This window comes from Capricornis sumatraensis, chromosome 9 (genome assembly GCF_032405125.1).
Source record: "Capricornis sumatraensis isolate serow.1 chromosome 9, serow.2, whole genome shotgun sequence".
Classification (NCBI taxonomy): domain Eukaryota; kingdom Metazoa; phylum Chordata; class Mammalia; order Artiodactyla; family Bovidae; genus Capricornis; species Capricornis sumatraensis.
This window is the reverse complement of record NC_091077.1, coordinates 30,621,974-30,639,783: the sequence shown is the minus strand read 5'-3', so window position 1 is coordinate 30,639,783 and position 17,810 is coordinate 30,621,974.

Sequence of the window (17,810 nt, the reverse complement as noted above, 5' to 3'; positions counted from 1 at the left end):
GAAAACGTTTTAAAATTCAATGCTGTTTGCCTTAGGACTTCAAAGAACTTTTTTAATGTAATAGAGCCAAAATTAACTACAAATTAATGATAGTTTTCTCTTGGTTTTCTTAGGGGCTAGTGCCATGACTTTCAAGCCAAGATTTCCCTTGGGTAAGCACATAGGATTCCTATGTGTAACTAAGTGTGGGTCTAGAATTACACTGGAACCATTTATTATGTATACAAAGGGTAACCACCACATTTGAAGGCTGGGCAGAACACTTGTGAGCTATTTTGGTATTTCAGTCCAGTGAAGGATCTAATGGCTTTCCTCATCACTATCACCCCCCAATGAAGAAAGAATCCCCCTTTTGTAGCAAGCTAAGGGTATCAGAGGGTTTATGCCTGTATTTATTTCTCCTGATTCAGATCTAGTACAATGTCAGGTATATAGTGATTTCTCAACAAATATTTATTCAGTGAGTGAATTTTTATACTGGGAAGATTAATACAAATAAAGAGAAGTGAACAAAATGTACATGTACAAATCAACAAATTATCAAAAAGCAAATACAGCTAGAACCCCACATATCTAAAGAAATGAAATATTCACTAGCTCTCTAGAAACTCCTTTTGTGTTCACTTGCAGTTGCTAACACTTTCTTCTCCCTAAATTAACCACGATCCTGACGTCTTCCAATAAGGTTTAGTTTTAACTTCTTGTGACTGGAATCTTACGAGTTCTTTTTGCTGAAATTTATGAAATTCATCCATGATTTTGTGTGTAGCTATTTTGATGCATAGGACAAGCTAGTGGCTGAATTTTTTTCCATAAGAATTCCATTGTCTAGCATAATTTATTGAAAAGTGACTTCTTATTGCTCTGTAATGCTACTTCTGTCATGGAATAAATGTCCCTATCTATATGGGTCTGTCTGTCCTCCCTCTTTTCTGTCCCATTGACGTATTTGTCTGTCTTCATGCCAGCACCACATTGTCTTAATGAAAATAGTCTTATAATAAGTCTTCATAGTTAGTAGTAGTTCTCTTACTTTGTACAATAGATTTCTGGCTATTCTTGACCCTTTCTGTGTTCATATAAACTTGAAAATCAGCTTGTCAGTTTCCATAAACTGGGATTTTAGTTGGATTTGCATTGCATGTATACCTCCTTTCGGAAAGACTTGGCATAGTTGTAATATTGTGTCTTCCATTCATGAACATGGCATAGTCCTCCACTTATTTCCCTGTTAATTTCTCTCAGTAAGATTTTATAGTTGTCTGTCTAAAAACCTTATACATATAATGTTAAGTTGATTTCAAGGTATTTGGTCTTTGTTTTGTTTTTTGCAATTGTAAATTATATCTTCTTAACATTTATTTACCTGTTTGTTAGTATTATATCACGGCTTCCCTGGTGGCTCAGACAGTAAAGTGTCTGCCTGCAATGCCGGAGACCCGGGTTCAATCCCTGGATTGGGAAGATCCTCTGGAGAAGGAAATGGCAACCCACTCCAGTATTATATCATAGTCAAATAAATTGTGTATATTAATCTTGAATAGGCTAGTTTTTTAAACTTATTAATTACAATGATTTATCTGTGAATTATTTAGGATTTTCTACATAGATAACTATATTATTCATAAATAGTGACAATTTTATTCCTTTCTTTCTAATCTTTATACCTTTTATTTCTTTTTCTTGCCACCAGGACCTTGAGTACAAAAAGAAATGACTATAGGGATGAGTCATTGTTTCGGGGGTTAAATTTTGCCCCCAAGTGGGTACATCAAAGTCAGAAACCCCAGTATCTGTGAATGTGACCCTATGGGTTTTTTTTGTTTTTTTTTTTGCGGATGTAATCAAGTTGAGATCCTATTGAAGTAGGTTATATGACTAGTGTCCCTGTAAAAAGAAGAGAGACAAAGAACCACCCCCCGCAAGGGGAAACACCATGTGAAGACAAAGAAAGAGATTGGAGTGGTACATCTCTGAGTCAAGAAATGCCCAGGATAGCTGGCAACCACCAGAAGCCAAGAAGAGGCCAGGAAAGACCCTCCCTAAGGAGAGCGTGGCCCTGTGAGCACCTAATTGTGGACATCTAGCCTCCAAAACTGTGAGACAATACATTTTTGTTGTTTTAAATGATCCCAGTTTGTGGTACTTTGTTATGGGAAGTCTAGGAAACTAATAATACACTTGTCTGTCCTAATGCCAGAGGAAAAGCTTTCAATAGTTTACCATTAAGTCTGATATTTGCTGAATATTCTTCTAAGTGAGGACATCCTTTTTCAGCTTAAGAGAATTCCTTTTTAGTTCTGATTCATTAAGAGGTTTTGTCACAAATTTGATCAACATCACATACTGAAAGCAACGAGAATAATCACATGATTTTCCTTTACTCTGTTCATGTGAATTGCATTGATTTTCAAATCTTCAGCCATTCTTGCTTTCAGGAGTACACCCAATATGTATTAACCTTTTTTTATATTGCTATACGGGCGGGTCATGGTGGAAAGGTCTGACAGAATGTGGTCCACTGGAGAAGGGAATGGCAAACCACTTTAGTATTCTTGCCTTGAGAACCCCATGAACAGTATGAAAAGGCAAAATGATAGGATACTGAAAGAGGAACTCCCCAGGTCAGTAGGTGCCCAATATGCTACTGGAGATCAGTGGAGAAATAACTCCAGAAAGAAAGCTGAAACTCCAGTACTTTGGCCACCTCATGCGAAGAATTGATTCATTGGAAAGGACTCTGATGCTGGGAGGGATTGGGGGCAGGAGGAGAAGGGGACGACCGAGGATGAGATGGCTGGATGGCATCACTGACTCGATGAATGGGAGTCTGAGTGAACTCTGGGAGTTGGTGATGGATAGGGAGACCTGGCGTGCTGCAATTCACAGGGTCGCAAAGAGTCGGACACGGCTGAGCGACTGAACTGATACGTATATAAAGCAAACTTAACAAGAACTGAAAAAAGGCATTTCTCCTGAAATGAAGTTCAGGAAAAAATACCAGTAAATAAATTGATTTGGCTTTCCAGTTCAGGCCAAGCAAATTACCAGCTTTCCATTTTTATGATAATGGGTAACTTTGCTATTTTTTTCAGAATATTAGCATCTATATTCACAAATCAGACGAGCTTAAAAAAATTTCCTTTTTGGAATTTCCTGTCAGTGTTTTTTTTTTCTTAGTCAGGATTATTTTAGCACCTTAACATGAATTGGCAAATGGTTGGGGTTTTTCTCTATGCTCTGAAAAGATGTGAATGATTGCCATTATTTCTGCCTTGATTGTTTCTTTCAAGCCATCTATGCCTAGAGTTTTCTTTATTGTAGTTTTAAATTATAGGTTAATGTTTTTAATGATTGAGGACTATTTAAGTTTTGTATTCTGTCAATTTTTCCATGTATATTTTGAGAAATTTACTTCATTTATATTTTTTAATTTTATTTACATAAATTTGTTTAATACATCTTTTTATAATTTTGTAGGTCTGCAGGACTTATAGTAAAGGTTTTCTTCATTCCTGACATTGACTGTTTTCACGTTTTTTTCTTTTTTTTTCCCAACAGCTCCATCAAATGAGTTTAGGATTATAATATATTGATTTTATTTCATTAGTTTATATCTTTATTCCTTCCTTCTCTTTCTTTGAGTTTAATTTCCTATTATTTTCTATCTCGTTGAAATAGATTCTACTTTTTTTTTCACTTAGCAGTATGCATTAACATGTCCTCCATGTCATTTCAGTTCAGTTCAGTTCAGTTCAGTTGCTCAGTCATGTCTGACTCTTTGCGACCCCATGAGTCGCAACATGCCAGGCCTCCCTGTCCATCACCAACTCCTGGAGTTTACCCAAACTCATGTCCATCGAGTCGGTGATGGACTCCAGCCATCTCATCCTCAGTTGTCCCCTTCTTCTCCTGCCCCCAATCTGTCCCAGCATCAAAGTCTTCCAATGAGTCAATTCTTCACATGAGGTGGCCAAAGTACTGGAGATTCAGCTTTAGCATCATTCCTTCCAAAGAAATCCCAGGGCTGACCTCCTTCAGAATGGACTGGTTGGATCTCCTTGCAGTCCAAGGGACTCTCAAGAGTCTTCTCCAACACCACAGTTCAAATGCATCAATTCTTCGGCCCTCAGCCTTCTTCACAGTCCAACTCTCACATCCATAAATGACCACTGGAAAAACCATAGCCTTCACTAGACAGACATTTGTTGGCAAAGTAATGTCTCTGCTTTTCAATATGCTATCTAGGTTGGTAATAACTTTTCTTCCAAGGAGTAGGTGTCTTTTAATTTCATGGCTGCAGTCACCATCTGCAGTGATTTTGGAGCCCAAAAAAATAAAGTCTGACACTGTTTCCACTGTTTCCCTATCTACTTGTCATTAAGTGATGGGACCAGATGCCATGGTCTTCGTTTTCTGAAAGTTGAGCTTTAAGCCAACTTTTTCACTCTCCTCTTTCACTTTCATCAAGAGGCTTTTTAGTTCCTCTTCACTTTCTGCCATAAGTGTGGTGTCATCTGCATATCTGAGGTTATTGATATTTCTCCCGGCAATCTTGATTCCAGCTTGTGCTTCTTCCAGCCCAGCATTTCTCATGATGTACTCTGCATAGAAGTGAAATAAGCAGGGTGACAATATACAGCCTTGACGTACTCCTTTTCCTATTTGGAACTAGTCTGTTGTTCCATGTCCAGTTCTGACTGTTGCTTCCTGACCTGCATATACGTTTCTCAAAAGGCAGGTCAGGTGGTCTGGCATTCCCATCTCTTTCAGAATTTTCCACAGTTTTTTGTGATCCAGACGGTCAAAGGCTTTGGCATAGTCAATAAAGCAGAAATAGATGTTTTTCTGGAACTCTCTTGCTTTTTCCATGATCTAGCAGATGTTGGCAATTTGATCTCTGGTTCCTTTGCCTTTTCTAAAACCAGCTTGAACATCTAATGGCTTCAGTTCAGTTCAGTTCAGTAGCTCAGTTGTGTCCGACTCTTTGTGACCCCATGAATCGCAGCACGCCAGGCCTCCCTGTCCATCACCAACTCCCGGAGTTCATTCAGACTCCCATTCATCAAGTCAGTGATGCCATCCAGCCATCTCATCCTCGGTCGTCCCCTTCTTCTCCTGCCCCCAATCTGTCCCAGCATCAAAGTCTTTTCCAATGAGTCAACTCTTCACATGAGGTGGCCAAAGTACTGGAGATTCAGCTTTAGCATCATTCCTTCCAAAGAAATCCCAGGGTTGAGCTCCTTCAGAATGGACTGGTTGGATCTTCTTGCAGTGCAAGGGACTCTCAAGAGTCTTCTCCAACACCACAGTTCAAAAGCATCATGCTCAGCTTTCTTCACAGTCCAACTCTCACATCCCTACATGACCACAGGAAAAACCATAGCCTTGACTAGACAGACCTTAGTCAGCAAAGTAATGTCTCTGCTTTTGAATATGCTATCTAGGTTGGTAATAACTTTTCTTCCAAGGAGTAAGCGTCTTTTAATTTCATGGCTGCAATCACCATCTGCAGTGATTTTGGAGCCCCCCAAAATAAAGTCTGACACTGTTTCCACTGTTTCCCCATCTATTTCTCATGGACTGATGGGACCAGATGCCATGATCTTTGTTTTCTGAATGTTGAGCTTTAAAACTTTTTCACTTTCCTCTTTTACTTTCATCAAGAGGCTTTTTAGTTCCTCTTCACTTTCTGCCATAAGGGTGGTGTCATCTGCATATCTGAGGTTATTAATATTTCTCCCAGCAATCTTGATTCCAGCTTGTGTTTCTTCCAGCCCAGCGTTTCTCATGATATACTCTGCATAGAAGTGAAATAAGCAGGGTGACAATATACAGCCTTGACGTACTCCTTTTCCTATTTGGAACCAGTCCGTTGTTCCATGTCCAGTTCTGACTGTTGCTTCCTGACCTGCATACAGATTTCTCAAGAGGCAGGTCAGGTGGTCTGGTATGCCCATCTCTTTCAGAATTTTCCACAGTTTATTGTGATCCACACGGTCAAAGGCTTTGGCATAGTCAATAAAGCAGAAATAGATGTTTTTCTGGAACTCTCTTGCTTTTTCCATGGTCCAGCAGATGTTGGCAATTTGATCTCAGGTTTCTTTACCTTTTCTAAAACTAGCTTGAACATCAGGATGTTCACATATTGCTGAAGCCTGGCTTGGAGAATTTTGAGCATTACTTTACTCGCATGTGATATGAGTGCAATTGTGCAGTAGTTTGAGCATTCTTTGGCATTGCCTTTCTTTGGGATTGGAATGAAAACTGACCTTTTCCAGTCCTGTGGCCACTGCTGAGTTTTCCAAATTTGCTGACATATTGAGTGCAGCACTTTCACAGCATCATCTTTCAGGAATTGAAGTAGCTCTACTGGAATTCCATCACCTCCACTAGCTTTGTTCATAGTGATGCCTTCTAAGGTCCACTTGACTTCACATTCCAAGATGTCTGGCTGTGGGTGAGTGATCACACCATCGTGATTATCCGGGTCGTGAAGATCCTTTTTGTACAGTTCTTCTCTGTATTCTTGCCACCTCTTCTTAATATCTTCTGCTTCTGTTAGGTCCAGACCATTTCTGTCCTTTATCGAGCCCATCTTTGCATGAAATGTTCCCTTGGTATCTCTAATTTTCTTGAAGAGATCTCTAGTCTTTCCCATTCTGTTGTTTTCCTCTATTTCTTTGCATTGATCGCTGAAGAAGGCTTTCTTATCTCTTCTTGGTATTCAGTAACTCATTTGTTTTTTTATTGCTGAATAGCTCTCCATTGTGTGCTATACTGCTGTTTATCCATTTACCTACTAAAGGACAGCGCTTGATTGCTTCCAAGTTATGGAATTATGAAAAAAGACACTACTAGCTCTGTATACAAGTTTTTATACAGATGTAATTTTTCAATTCCTTTGGATAAATACCTTGTAGAGTGATTGCTGGATCATATGGTAAGAGTATGTTTCATTTTGTAAAAAACTGCCAAACTGTCTTCCATGGTGACTGTACCAGCAATGAGTGAGAGTTCCTGTTGCTCCACATCCTTACCAGCATTTGGTGGTGTTAGTGTTTTCAATTTTAGCTATTCTAATAGGTGTGTGTGTGGCAGGGTTGGCAGGGGAGGGTGGGTGTAGTAGTTCAGCTCTTAATGTTGTGTAAGCCGAATTCTTTTTTTTTTTTTCTTAAATCCACGAATAACAACATTCCTGAGAAGAAAGAATCCTGAAAACTATGATACAAAGAACTTAGGTTGTGGTTTTTTCCATTTGTTTAAACTAAAAACAAAACCAAGAATAAGTTACCCATTTCTCCCATCCCCAACTTCCACTGCTGGCAATCACCATCCGTTCCCTGTATGAGATAAGTTGTTTTTTTGTTTGTTTGCTTTTGATGTTTTTAAGATTCCACCTATGAGAAATAATGTGATACTTGTCTTTCTCTCTGATTTATTTTCCTTAATTCATCAAAATTTTTAGCCTTTCTTCTTTCACATCTATGTGCAATTAAAATGATAAAATTCCCCTTAAGAAGCACAACTTTAGATGCTTTCCACATCTAAAATTTTGATATGTAGTATTTTCGTTATCATTCAGTTAAAAATATTTTTGAATTTACACTTAAAAAAACTCGTGTTGCTTAGAAGTGTGGTTTATTTCCAAAACATAGCTCTTTAACAATCCTTTTATTAATAAGAAGTCCTAGCTTAATTGTATTGTGGTAAGAAAGCATACTCTTTATTTTTCATTCTTTTAAAACACTTGGAGACTTGGTTTATGACATAAGATCTGGTCAGTTTGGGGGGTAAACAGTTTCCTGTGTATTCAGTGTCTTCTGCCCTTGTTGGACTCAGTATTCTGTGTATGTTCATTAGATCGAGCTTTTAATCCTACATTTCATATCTCTATCATTCTTGACCTTTTATCTGCTTGTTATAAGGGTTATAAGAGTTACTATAGGAGCGCGTTAAAATCTCTCATTATCACTATAAATTGTCAGTTTCTCCTCATAGATTTGTAAATTTTTCTTCATGTGTTTTGAGGCAACTGTATTATTTATGAGTACAAAAAACTACAATATTATTTTTTGATAAGTTATGAAGTATCACTCTTTACTTCTGGTAATGCTTTCAGCCTTGAAGTCTGAATTATAACTCACTGTCTTTCTTTTGTCTACCCAATGCATGGTTTATCTTTTACTATTATTCTACTTTTAATCTATCTGTCCTTATATTTCAATATATCTCTAGTAAATAGCATAAATTGTTTCTTTAATAAAGTTTGGTATCTTTATCTTAAGCAGAATATATAGCCTGTTTACGTTTAATGTATTTACTTCATGTTTCTATTTAAATATAATGTCTTCATATTTTATTTCTATTGGTACCCTATTTTATGTTTCTCTTTCTCCATTTTCTAGCCTTACTCTGATTTGATGGAACAGATTTTAGTAATCTGAATTCCTCCTATACTAGTCTGATATTTACTCATCCTTTTAATACTCTTTCAGTAGTCTTATTAGAGATTACAGCATGCAATCTTGATTTTTCAAAGCCTATTGTTACTTGTTAGTTTTATTCTCTTTCTGGATAATATAAAACCTCAGGACACTTAATTCTATTTGCTTTCATGTAATTTTGTGTAGGTGTAGTCATGAATTTTATTTTTATCCCCACAACTCATAATCAGTTCAGTTCAATTGCTCCGGCATGTCCAACTCTTTGTGACCCCATGGACTGTATCACGCCAGGCTTCCCTGTCCATCACCAACTCCTGGAACTTGCTCAGACTCATGTCCATTGAGTCGGTGATGCCATCCAACCATCTCATCCTCCGTCATTCCCTTCTCCTCCTGCCATCAGTCTTTCCCAGCATCAGGGTCTTTTCCAGTAGGTCAGTTCTTCACATCAGGTGGCCAAAGTATTAGTGTTTCACCTTCAGCATCAGTCCTTCCAATGAATATTCGGGACTGATTTCCTTTAGGATGGACTGGTTGGATCTCCTTGCAGTCCAAGGGACTCTCAAGAGTCTTCTCTAACACCACAGTTCAAAAGAATCAATTCCTGGGCACTCACCTTTCTTTGTGGTCCAACTCTCACATCCTTACATGACTACTGGAAAAACCATACCTTTGACTATGTGGACCTTTGGCAGCAAAGTAATGTCTCTGCTTTTTAATATGCTGTCTAGGTTCGTCATAGCTTTTCTCCCAAGGAGCAAGAGTCTTTTAATTTCATGGCTGCACTCACCATCTGTAGTGACTTTGGAGTCCCCACAAAATAAAGTCTCTCACTGTTTCCATTGTTTCCCCATCTGTCTGCCATTAAGTGATGGGGCCAGATGCCATGATCTTCATTTCTTGAATGTTGAGTTTCAAGCCAGCTTTTTTCACTCTCCTCTTTTACTTTCATCAAGAGGCTTTTCAATTTCCTCTTTGCTTTCTGCCATAAGGATGGTGTTATCTGCATATCTGAGATTATTGATATTTCTCCTAGCAATCTTGATTCTAGCTTGTGCTTCATCCAGCCCAGCATTTTGCATGATGCATATAAGTTAAATAAGCAAGGTGACAATATACAGCCTTGATGTATTCCTTTCCCAATTTGGAACCAGTCTGTTGTTCCATGTCTGATTCTAACTGTTGCCTCTTGACCTGCATACAGGTTTCTCAGGAGGCAGTTAAGGTAGTCTGGTATTCCGATCTCTTTAAGAATTTTCCACAGTGTGTCGTGATCCACACAGTCAAAGGCTTTGGCATAGTCAGTAAAGCAGAAGTAGATGTTTTTCTGGAATTCTCTTGCTTTTTCGATGATCCAGCAGATGTTGGCAATTTGATCTCTGGTTCATCTGTCTTTTCTAAAGCCAGCTTGAACATGTGGAATTTCTCAGTTCACGTACTGTTGAAGCCTCGCTTGGAGAATTTTGAGCATTATTTTGCTAGTGTGAGATGAGTGCAATTGTGCGGTAGTTTGAACATTCTTTGGCGTTCCCTTTCTTTGGGATTGGAATGAAAACTGACCTTTCCAGTCCTGTGGCCACTGCTGAGTTTTTCAAATTTCCTGGTTGGAACTAAATCAAATCCCTTATGATTATACAGTGGAAGTGACAAATAGATTCAAGGGATTAGATCTGATAGAGTGCCTGAAGAACTATGGACGGAGATTCATGACATTGTACAGTGGGCAGTGATCAAGACCATCCCCAAGAAAAAGTAATTCAAAAAGGCAAAATGGTTGTCTGAGGAGGCCTTGCAAATAGCTGAGAAAAAGAGAAGCTAAAGGCAAAGGAGGAAAGGAAAGATATAAGCATCTGAATGCAGAGTTCCAAAGAATAGCAAGGAGAGATAAGAAAGCCTTCCTCAGTGATCAATGCAAAGAAATAGAGGAAAGCAATAAAATGGGAAAGACTAGAGATCTCGTCAAGAAAATTAGAGATACCAAGGGAACTTTTCATGCAAAGATGGGCACAATAAAGGACAGAAATGGTATGGACCTAACAGAAGCAGAAGATGCTATTAAGAAAGGGTAGCAAGAATAAACAGAAGAACTATACAGAAAAACATCTTCACGACCCAGATAATCATGATGGTGTGATCACTCACCTAGAGCCAGACATCCTGGAATGCAAGTGGGCCTTAGGAAGCATCACTACGAACAAAGCTAGTGAAGATGATGAAATTCCATTGAGTTATTTCCAGTCCTACAAGATGATACTGTTAAAGTGCTGCACTCAGTATGCCAGAAAATTTGGAAAACACAGTATTGCCGAATAAAATCATATACATTTAGATTTATCCAAATATTTGCATTGTCTTTGCTCTTTATTACTTCCTGTACTTCTAACTTTATACACTGATCATTTTCCTCCTGCCTAAAGAATTCTATTTGGTATTTCCTTAAGTGGTAGTCTGCTGGTAAGAAATTATTTTATTTTTATCTGGAAATGTCATTCCTGAAGGATATTTTTGCCCAGAATAAAATTATTTTCATTCAACAACATGAACATGTCATTTCTTTTGACTTCTCATTTCCATTATCTCTATTGAGAAATCTGCTATTACTCCTTTGAAAGCAGTCTGTCTTTTTAAAATCTAGATGATTTTAATATTTTTCTATATTTTCAAAGCAGTTATATTAGAATTTGCTTAAGTACAGATTTCTTTTTATTTATCCTTCTTGGGATTCATGGACTTCCCTTGTAGCTCAGTCAGTCAAGAATCTGCCTTGCAAGGCAGGAGACCCAGGTTCGATTTGTGTATTGGGAAGATGCCCTGGCAAATGAAATGGCAACCCACTCCAGTATTCTTGCCTGGAGAATCCCATCTACAGAGGAGCCTGGCAGACTACAGTCCATGGGGTCACAAGAGTTGGACACAACTTAGCCACTAAACCACCACTACCTAGGTTTGTCACAGCTATTCTTCCAAGGAGCAAGTCTTTGGGCTTCCCTGGTGGCTCAGCTGGTAAAGAATCCACCCGCAGTGCAGGAGACCTGGGTTCAATCCCTGGGTTGGGAAGATTCCCTGGAAAAGGGAACCACTACCCGCTCCAGTATTCTAGCCTGGAGAATTCCACGGACTGTATAGTACATGGGGTCACAAAGAGTCAGACATGACTGAATGACTGGGATTCACAGGGCTTCTTAATTCTGTGACTTGATGTCTCTTACCAACTTTAGAAAAGTTTCAGTCATTCAAAAATCACTTATAAGCTGTGCCACTACCTAAAGCAGTTACTTTCATTTGTGTGCATTCCTTCATGGTCTCTTTCACATGTTTCTAAAGCATTTTTGTGATACAATAGTGGTGTAAATTGTATAATATAAATAACATAAAAGATAAGATTGATATAAAATGTGTACAGTATATATTGCATCTATCCAAATGTATTGCATTTGTGAAATGTGAAAAGGATTCGCTAGTGTGTCAGCAGTTATCTTTTGTACTGTCAAAATAAACTGGAGGTTTATATTTATAGCTTGCCACTTTTGTTGTAGTTTTGATTCATCATAAAGAGGGCTGTGTTTCATTTACTAATGATTTATAAGTACCAGAGAGTACAGTTTTATCATATTTAGGTTTTTTTCCTAGTATATCATAAGCAAGTTTTACATTTCTGCTGCTTTTAACATAAATATGGCTCTCAAAGCTACCTCTCAGTGTAATTCAAAACACTTTATTTCTTTGCTATTGTGTTACTTTTTTCCTCATTTATAAATGACACCTTAGTTGAGTCAAATGTTACCTTCCTTCAAACTACAAAGAAGCTTTGCTAAATTAAATTCATGTTTAGAAAATAAATGCTGAAGGCTTTTGTTAATTCTTGCATTTGAATGGTGAGTTTTTGCCTGGAAAATTCCTTTCAGTTGTTGGGATGAGGGTGAAGTCACCTTAGATCACTAGGAGGTGCTAGGGTCTGGCTAGGACTCAGTATTGGAGGGAAGTCACTGGGACTCTTATTGTTTCCATCTTTAATGTGCATAGCACATTTTTTTCTGGAGCTAATTATTTACTCAAATGTTCTCCCTTCACGGACCACCCATGCCAAACTTCAGTAACAGTCTTCAAGGAATTAGAAGGTCATCTTGCCTTTCTTCTCACCTTCCCAGAACTCCTCTGCAGGCCAGAAGAGAAGTGGGAGCATTGACTTCTGCTGATATTTACCCACGCTAGGCACTGGGGTAAAAAAAATGAAGATTTGAAGATCCTTGGTTCCTGCCCTCAAGGAGCTTCAGAGGTAGAATGTGTTTAAACTATATAAACTATATAAAGTGATTTTTCTTTCATGCCAGTCAATGGCTCTGAGAGTATGAGGTGGAGATCAAGCCCATTAAAAATGACCGTGAAGGGGCAATCTCACCTTCATTGAGTTCCTACTGTGTGCAAGACCCTGTGAGCAAAGTATTATTAGAAACATATAAAACTGAGGAACTGAAGTTCATCTGAAACTTTAATATGCCTGTTCTATGAATTTCAAGTGTGAAATTACACAATTATCTAACTTTAAGTCAGTGGCCACAAATGGTTAATTTAGGGAACATAGAACAAACTGTGGGAAACTCTTCAAGAGATGGGAATGCCAGACCACCTTACCTGCTTCCTGAGAATCCTGTATGCAGGTCAAGAAGTAACAGAACTGGACATGGAACAACAGACTGGTTCCAAATTTGGAAAGGAATACGTCAAGGCTATATATTCTCACCCTGCTTATTTAACTTATATGCAGAGTATATCATGAGAAATGCCGGGCTGGATGAAGCACAAGCTGGAATCAAGACTGCAGGGAGAAATGTCAATAACTTCAGATACGCAGATGATACCATGCTTATGGCAGAAAGTGAAGAGGAACTAAAGAGCCTCTTGATGAAAGTGAAACAGGAGAGGGAAAAATTTGGCTTAAAACTCAACTTTCAAAAAATGAAAATCATAACATCCAGTCCCATCACTTCATGACAAATAGATGGGGAAACAATGAAAACAGCGAGAGACTTTATTTTCTTGTGCTCCAAAATCACTACAGATGGTGACTGCAGCCCCGAAATTAAGACGCTTGCTCCTTGGAAGAAAAGCTATGACCAACCAAGGCAGCATATTAAAAAGCAGAGACATTACTTTGTCAACAAAGGTCTGTGTGGTCAAAGATATGGTTTTTCCAGTAGTCATGTATGGATGTGAGAGTAGGACCATAAGGAAAGCTGAGCACTGAAGAATTGATGCTGTTAAACTGTAGTGTTGGAGAAGACTCTTGAGAGTCCCTTGGACAGCAAGGAGATCCAACCAGTCCATCCTAAAGGAAATCAGTCCTGAATATTCACTGGAAGGACTAATGCTGAAGCTGACGGTCCAATATTTGGCGACCTGATGTGAAGAACTGACTCATTGGGAAAAAACCCTGATTCTGGGAAAGATTGATGGCAGGAGGAGAAGGGGACGACAGAGGACAAAATGGTTGGATGGCATCACCAGCTCAATGGACATGAGTTTGAACAAGCTCCAGGAGATGGTGAAGAACAGGGAAGCCTGGCATACTGCAGTCCATGGGGTTGCATAGAGTTGGACATGACTGAGCAACTGAACAGCAAGAAGCATAGTTGGGTTTGAGTATGATGATTGGGAAGGAGTGAGAAGTGGAGAGCAAGTGAATATAGTTCTTGCAACTTAGAGTAAAAAAGGAGATTGATTAAACACTGATTATATTCCAGAAATTAGGGGAAATCTATTTACTTGAGAGAACTAAAATTGAATGCTATGAAACCCTGATGATTCTTGCTGCACGCTGCATTGATCTGAGTGCTGAATGTGTCTACCTTGACAGGTTCAGGCAACCTTTCCAAAAAATTCTTTGGGAAAAATCGATTATTTAATCGATCTGTATATTTATGTTTGCTTCTATTCACTATTATTTACTATTCACCTAGGCTGCTAACTTTTAAACAATCTTGGTACAAATGTTTGGTCCTAAACCTTAGCAGATAGATGTGTTTTATGTAACAGTTATGGAGCCCATTAACATGAAGCACTAAAGCGCAAAAAGAAACGAAAGAGATTTATAAGCATGTGAAGTGCCCTCACCAGAGACAGTTGAAATAAATCCAAAGTCAGAGGGACATTTATGAAGTTACTGCAAGCAGATTTATCTACTTCAAAACATGTTTTGTGGGACTGAAACATACCATCTACTATGCTTAATTTAAAAGGTAAAATCTACAAATTGACTCTCATGTATTGGTTTAACGGTATCTCCCTATATTTAAGGAAACCTAACTGTTGCAGAAGAGAGAAATCTCTGTTTAAATATTTCTCTGCCATGTGCATTCTTGGTAATGGAAATTGCCCTAATAATTTTTTTTTTAAAAATTGGAAATTTGGGAAAGCTTAAATTATTAGTATTTTCAAGTGACTTTAAAAGACTTCTAGCACTGCTGTTTCACAGAAATACTCATTCTGAGCCCAAGTGCTGGTAACAACAGTAGTCTAGAGGGCAACTTTTTCTTGGCTGCAACTAGAGATATTATTAGCATCTTCAGAAGCAAACATCATCTCCTCCACCAAAAAAAAGTTGGCAAAGTAAAATGGTGGCATTTGTCTCCTCGTTAAAACATCAGATTGACAAAGTCCATGTACTGCTCCGTTTCGAAAAGTCCCAGCTCTTTTAAACACTGGCATTCTTATCATTTTGTGCGTTCAGTGCTGACTGCTGGCTAACAGTGTCTGTGTGGATTTCTCCTTGAATATCTTTCCCCATCAACTGATAAGCCAGTCGCTCCTAGGATTTCTGGTCAAGAGCAGTGCTCAAGAAAGAAAGCTGATAGTACATATTTGAAATTGTTGCAGTCCACATTCCTTCTCTTCTTGTTCTGTTTATTTCTTTCTTTCTATTTGAAGGTAGGTCTAAGGGCTACTTACTGTGCTTTCAGATTGAGAAGGCCCGGGCACAGAGTGGCAGTTTAATACACTTTCCTTGGGAAGGAAAGACAGCGACCCTGTAAATCTAGCCTGTATTTGCTGTCGTAGGGCTAATCCATGGCCATAAAATTAGAGTCAAATATAAAATAAACGGCAAACCACTGTGTTCACATCAATCTGTACAAATAAGCTAATGTATTATTTTAGGAGTGAAAACAATACTCTTAATAGCTCCTTAAATATGTGTTAAAGTTCCAGTATATGTGAATTTATTTTTACAATAAAAATGTTAGGATTAAGGAAAAGAGGAAAAAATAAAGTCCTCTTCTCTCGAAAGACGTACCTTCAGTGCTTTGTTGTTTTTCCTTAGCCTTTTGGTTATTTTGCTCATCTAACTTTTTATTTTATTTTTCATTGTGTTTGATTAATATAATACTCTCTGGGGTGTCTTTTTGATATTTATTTATTTATTTAGCCTGCAGTAGGTCTTCGTTGCTGCATCTGGGCTTTCTCTAGTTGCAGTGTGCAGGTTTCTTATTGTGGTGAATTGACAGGTGGGTTCTTTACCATTGGACCACCAGAGAAGTCCTGAGATGTCTTTTATGATGATGTGTAAGTCGTGACTTTAAAATGTTTTTGGAAGACGGGAGATGGTTTACAGAAATTAAAAAGTGCTAAGTATTCCCTCCTGCCACAACAAAGACATTGTTCAAAAGAAAAGATTTTCAGATCTTGCAACCACTGCATTTTCTTTTTTTTTTTTAATTTATTTTTAATTGGAGGATGATTGCTTTACAATGTTGTGTTGGTTTCTGCCATACAACAATGTGAATCAGCCAAAAGTATACATAGGTCCCCACCCCATCCCATCCCTCCAGGTTGTCACAGAGCACCAGGTTGAGCTCTCCGTGTCAAACAGCAGACCTCCACTGGCCATCTGTTTTCCACATGGTAGTGTACGTGTCTCAGTGCCACTCCCTCAATTCATCCCACCCTCTCCTTACCCTTCACAAGTCTGTTTGCTGTGTCTCTGTCTCTATTTCTGCCCTGCAAATAGGTTCACTGTACCATTTTTCTAGATTCCATATATGTGCATTAATAACGATATTTGTTTTTCTCTTTCTGACTTACTTCACTCTGTATAGCAGGCTCTAGGTTCATCTACCTCACTAGAACTGACTCAAATTTATTCCTTTTTATGGCCGAATAATATTCCATTGCATAAATATACCACAGCTTCTTTATCCATTCATCTGTCAATGAACGTCTAGGTTGCTTCCATGTCCTGGCTTTTGTAAATAGTGCTACAATGGACATTGGGGTACATGTGTCTTTTTCAATTATGATTTTTTCAGGGTATGTGCCCAGGAGTGGGATTGCTGGGTCATATGGCAGTTTTCAGTCATTTTTCAAAAGTAGCAAGTGAAAATGGAATTTGAAATGGATGTAGAAAGAAGGGAAAAGAATCCCCAGTCCAGGCAGGCCCAGGTGTGGAGAGTCACCCATTTCTCGGGTGAGTCCTCTAAGCCCACCTGTTCTTGGGGTGATACCAGCTTCTTGCACACCTGAGTGCCTCCTCTGAGGTACTGCCACCACCAACCAGACCCAGCTTCCATCCAGTGCCTCCCAGCCTGACCGAGAATGGTGATGTCTGGGGAAGGAAAAGAACTCTGTGCAGGATCGCCAGCAGCCTGGAGGGGAAAGCCCCCTGGGGCTTCCAGCAGAGGACTTCCCTGCAGGGTCAGCCACACTTGGTCTGTTCTCAAGCATAGACCAGATGAAAGATTTTAAATAGGGGAGGAGAGAGGATTTTTTAGCTCTTTTTCTACCAAGGACCCATCATAAACTGATCTCAGTGATCTGAAAAGCCCCTGAGATTTACACTGAATGAAGGAACGTGCCAGAGACACTTGAAAACTATGACGTTTTCAGTAACAGGGGTCAATGGAGTCCTTTACAGCTCAACGTAGGTCCTAGAATTCTAGACCCTTGTGGCTTGGAGGGGCTTTCTGAAGGTAATATTTCTGTTATGAGTAGATGACTTTTCAGCTAAAATTCCAAATAATTAGGCGGTTACTAATTCCATCATAAAGTGGTTACTAAAAATTCTTGCCTTCAATGACAGTTATAGGAAAATAGTTTTTCAGTTTTTCTGAATTCAAAAAAAAAAAACCAGTGGGAAATTATTAATCACAATGATGATTGTGTCTGCCTTGTTAAGATGAGTACTGAGCTTGGGATTTCTGTGTCATCACTGAATCCTCAATTGCGCCAGTTCTACATTTATTGATGTGTGATGGATCATTTAATGACAATAAATCCTGTCCCCCTACCCCTCCCCATCCCCCACTTCCCAGGAGGCACTCTCTTTTTTCGGGCTATGTTTTTCTCCACATGTGTGCCCAGGAGTAGGACTGC